A 6,000-nucleotide genomic window follows, 5' to 3' on the forward strand; every position below is an offset into this window, starting at 1 on the left:
TTTTTACATAGTTAATACACCAGTCAGTGTAGTCTGTACTAGTGGTAGTAGCAAGATTCAATCTGCCTTTGCTTTGAAATAAAGATACACATTTTAATATGACGCGTATCATATCTATTAATTCCCTATGTATACATTGATATATATGGCAGTTAGCAAAGACCCATACTTTATGACCCATGCAATTAAAACCCCTGAATATTTCAGATTGCTTATTGCATAGTTAATACACCAATAAGTGTAGTCTGTACTAGTGATAGTAGCAAGATTCAATCTGCCTCTGCTTTGAAATAAAGTTACCCATTTTAATATGACGCGTATCATGTATATTCCCTATGTATACATTGCTATATATGGCAGCTAGCCAAAGACGCATACTTTATGACCCATGCCATTAAAACCCCTGAATATTTCAGGTTGCTTTTTAAACAGTTAATACACTAATCAGTGTAGTCTGTACTAGTGGTAGTAGCAAGATTCAATCTGCCTTTGCTTTGAAATAAAGATACCCATTTTAATATGACGCGTATCATATCTATGAATTCCCTATGTATACATATATATGGCCGCAGTAATTAGCAAAGACGCATACTTTATGACCCATGCCATTAAAACCCCTGAATATTTCAGATTGCTTATTGCATAGTTAATACACCAATAAGTGTAGTCTGTACTAGTGGTAGTAGCAAGATTCAATCTGCCTCTACTTTGAAATAAAGTTAATACCCATTTTAATATGACGCGACGTATATCATGTATTCCATATGTATACTATATATATGGCAGCTAGCCAAAGACGCATACTTTATGACCCATGCAATTAAAACCCCAGAATATTTCAGGTTGCTTTTTACACAGTTAATACACCAATAAGTGTAGTCTGTACTAGTGGTAGTAGCAAGATTCAATCTGCCTCTGCTTTGAAATAAAGTTACCCATTTTAATATGACGCGTATCATATCCCTATGTATACATTGTTATATATGGCAGCTACCCAAAGACGCATACTTTATGACCCTTGCAATTAAAACCCCTGAATATTTCAGGTTGCTTTTTACACAGTTAATACACCAATAAGTGTAGTCTGTACTAGTTGTAGTAGCAAGATTCAATCTGCCTCTGCTTTGAAATAAAGTTACCCATTTTAATATGACGCGTATCATATGTGTATTCCCTATGTATTGCTATATATGGCAGCTAGCCAAAGACGGATACTTTATGACCCATGCAATTAAAACCCCTGAATATTTCAGATTGCTTTTTACACAGTTAATACACCAATAAGTGTAGTCTGTACTAGTGGTAGTAGCAAGATTCAATCTGCCTCTACTTTGAAATAAAGTTACCCATTTTAATATGACGCGACGTATATCATGTATTCCATATGTATACATTGCTATATATGGCAGCTAGCCAAAGACGCATACTTTATGACACATGCAATTAAAACCCCAGAATATTTCAGGTTGCTTTTTACACAGTTAATACACCAATAAGTGTAGTCTGTACTAGTGGTAGTAGCAAGATTCAATCTGCCTCTGCTTTGAAATAAAGTTACCCATTTTAATATTACGCGTATCATATCCCTATGTATACATTGTTATATATGGCAGCTAGCCAAAGACGCATACTTTATGACCCTTGCAATTAAAACCCCTGAATATTTCAGGTTGCTTTTTACACAGTTAATACACCAATAAGTGTAGTCTGTACTAGTTGTAGTAGCAAGATTCAATCTGCCTCAGCTTTGAAATAAAAAATACCCATTTTAATATGACGCCTTATCATGCTTTGCTTTATATATGGCAGCCAGCCAAAGAATCATACTTTATGACCCATGCAATTAAAACCCCTTTATATTTCAGGTTGCTTTTTACACAGTTAATACACCAATAAGTGTAGTCTGTACTAGTGGTAGTAGCAAGATTCAATCTGCCTCTGCTTTGAAATAAAGTTACCCATTTTAATATGACGCGTATCATATGTGTATTCCCTATGTATTGCTATATATGGCAGCTAGCCAAAGACGGATACTTTATGACCCATGCAATTAAAACCCCTGAATATTTCAGATTGCTTTTTACACAGTTAATACACCAATAAGTGTAGTCTGTACTAGTGGTAGTAGCAAGATTCAATCTGCCTCTGCTTTGAAATAAAGTTACCCATTTTAATATGACACGTATCATATGTGTATTCCCTATGTATTGCTATATATGGCAGCTAGCCAAAGACGGATACTTTATGACCCATGCAATTAAAACCCCTGAATATTTCAGGTTGCTTTTTACACAGTTAATACACCAATAAGTGTAGTCTGTACTAGTGGTAGTAGCAAGATTCAATCTGCTTCTGCTTTGAAATAAAGTTACCCATTTTAATATGACGCCTTCTCATATGCATTATGCTTTATATATGGCAGCTAGCCAAAGACGCATACTTTATGACCCATGCCATTAAAACCCCTGAATATTTCAGATTGCTTTTTACATAGTTAATACACCAATCAGTGTAGTCTGTACTAGTGGTAGTAGCAAGATTCAATCTGCCTCTGCTTTGAAATAAAGATACCCATTTTAATATGATGCGTATCATATCTATTAATTCCCTATATATACATTGATATATGGCAGTAAGCAAAGACGCATACTTTATGATCCATGCAATTAAAACCCCTGAATATTTCAGATTGCTTATTGCATAGTTAATACACTACCAGACAAATGTTTCTTGACCATTCCCGCGTTGTAAACGAGGGATTATCGCGTGTGTAAACGAGGGATTTCACACATGCGTGGCTGTGTCCACGCATTTTGCTTCCGTGTAGGTCCACGTGAAATGCATGGACGTGATGTTATTTACGATAGTACACTATATAGTAGAATGAAACCAAGTTCAATTCCTATGGCTATGTAGTGAATTTATACTGACCAAATTTCACCAGGATATTGTAGAATGTGTTACATAAAGTTGCTGCTCAGTAAAAAAAAAAAGACTGCCTAAACATTGACCGCAACTGTGCCAGCGTTTGTTTGACTATGATTATCCTGATGTTATTATGTTTACCACAACTTACAAGTAGGTCCACGTACATGTAGTTGTCGGTAGGAACGCTGGTATATTATCGGCCTGTGTTGTGTCTTGATCCCACGAACTCTACACGTGGGTGATACTTCTATGCTCTACGTAAACCCTTTTGGTTTATATATACTTCCCGCCCTCACTGTAAAACAACACATACACATACACATACACATATGGCTTAGCATGGGTGGTCACACGCTATTTTATTCACGAATTTGGTGATTTATCGGCACTGCTTTTGTCAATTTCGTCTGGCCGTATGAACCTTGTTAGTGATTATAGACCGCTCACGACTTTATGCACTGATCTGTCTATGCTATAACCACGGAGAACCATAGACATGAAAATGTTTTGAATATCGATGTTTTAGCAACGATACAAGGTGGACGAATACACTGTTATGCACTTTCACATAAACGAAATGGCAAGCACAGTACGAATCGAATGCGTACAGACTCGTCTTTGGAATGTCGACCTCGCCTCTGGGTCAACAACGGAAGTCAGCAGTGTCAAAGGTTATCCGCGTATCATGATAAATATCGCTGTAAAATCGATACACTTATTAGTCATAGAAAGCGTGATATATGTTAATATTTGTAATTACATCTAATTCATCTATTTTGTCGTCACTGCTCAGTTTTCTCTGCACTACCAATAAATAAACAGTGCAGTAGTCCGTAGCTAGTGGGCGGGATATATTTGATGTTTAATATATATTTATTCACTCAACCCACATGACTACAATCTACTTTTTTTATTTTATTTATTTATTGATTACACGTAACAAAACCCTGGGGATTTGTTAAAGGTACAAATAAAATAAAATTGGGGGAAAAAATCATAATAATAGCACTTATAGGCTTTTCAAAAGTAACATTACACATCATAATAAAGACTACAAAACAAAACAAAACAACAACAATAACTATTCAACGAGTTGAAACATAATATTAATGAAAAAAATAATAATGAAGGGTAATTAGACATTTCAAATTATATATTATGAGTATTTTGTAGGTGGTGCTCCCTTTTTATATTACTAAGTTTGATATATTTTCCAAGTGCGATAATTAGAGTTTTGTTGCTCATTATTTCTTTAAATTGTTGTTCTTCTGTCAAGTTTCTGTAATTATTAATATGTTTAGCAGCTTCACTACTATCCCTTCATAAAATATTACTCACGTTCATCATAATATGTGTATGTACATGTGACGCTCATTTCTATCGATGACGTCGCCTCAGATATTTCCCGTTGATAGCAAATTGACAAAATCTTTTTTTTTCATACACTTATTTTTGTCTTTTAATCCGTGTGCTACCATTAGTGGTATCAGTAGATGTTTACACTCACGGTATAATGCGTTAATTTGGGCAAATAGTGAGTTTGTTCAAGCAAGCTACTAATTAATGCAAAGCTGATAAACACAGATAAGACATTGATATCAGGTAGGAAATAGAAAAAAACAGTGAGAGGAAACAGTATTTAAAACTTTATTTGAAATATACAGAAAATAATATTAGAAATCCGGAAAATCGCGAGTACAAAATTGATCATTTGTCCTTTACCCTGTGATCTGATGGGAAGAAACCAATAACACTGAGACCATATGGAGACAGCGGAAAACATAACTACCTGAACTCGACACTCACGTATGAAAATTTAAAAAAAATCTATCTACCCCAACTATTCTAAAATTGAGCGTAATCGGAACCACAAAATTTTTTTTAATAGGCCTTAACGTCTTGGTGTAATTCGATCATGAAATCACTCATCCCCGCGTGACGCGTGGGGTCATTGTTGTGTTTATCCCAAAAGAGATAATGGCTGCCACACATTTTTATTCCATGAACGTTTTAAATAATGTGAGTGTCGCATATAAATGACAAATGAACATATCGATTTTAAATGGCTGTAAAATAAGCGTTATGAAAGCGTTATGTCTTTTTTATCTTCCAATATGATATAATATGCAAGTCTTTGGGAATATGATTAACTAAAAATAACCCTTTCCACGCCATAAAATGAACGTTTTAAACGATGTGGCACGGGACTATTTTCGTGGCTATCCCGAAAAGGACAAATACGTACAATGTACCATACATGTACATGTACATGACTTTTGTACATGTACGTCGAAGGGGAGGGGGATGTCAAAACCGCGGTACATACAAGTATATATGTCGTTACTACACTGAGTAGGGGCAGCAGTGTTACATCCCTGGAACAGTTTTCAGTATTTATTCTAGAACTACGTGTATAGAGTACATGCACATGTACAAGGATTTGCGTGTATTTTTTTTTTACTGCAAAAGCCCCTAGAAAACTAAGAAACGTGTACTTAGAAAATGGACTTCGATGCATTTTTGGTTGAGTTAGTCACTAAATCTAAATGGTTTTACTTGTTGTGAACTAAATAGTACATGTACATATGCATGAGTCTTGCTGCTAGACGTTCGGGCTTTCTTTCGATAGTATAAGCGAACGAAGTTCGCAGTGAGGGCTTGCCCAAACATGCGATGTTCGGTCGTGTGTCGTATTGTGAAGAACATCCGAGGTCTAGCAGATAGACTACATGTACATGTACATGTACATAACGGACGTCTTTACGTACGGTACATTGTCTAAATTGTCATATTGACAGTTTGCGCTGTTACAAATTGATACATGGCTTTGGTGGTTGGCTTATTCGCATGATTATTCTTTCAAGTAATGATTCCTTGGTCACCGACATGAGAAGTAAGGACAGGTAGTGTATATGTACAAAGCTGATGACAAAATAATTTTACAACTGTCACAAATTGACCAGTATTCCAAGGTCATGGGGCTGAGCAATTTCTTAAAGAACTTAATAACTTGAACGAAATTGAACATAATACGTTTAGATAAATTACAATTGCTGCTGTGTGATAAGTGCT

The sequence above is a fragment of the Glandiceps talaboti genome, chromosome 19, assembly GCF_964340395.1.
Source record: "Glandiceps talaboti chromosome 19, keGlaTala1.1, whole genome shotgun sequence".
NCBI classification, from domain to species: domain Eukaryota; kingdom Metazoa; phylum Hemichordata; class Enteropneusta; family Spengelidae; genus Glandiceps; species Glandiceps talaboti.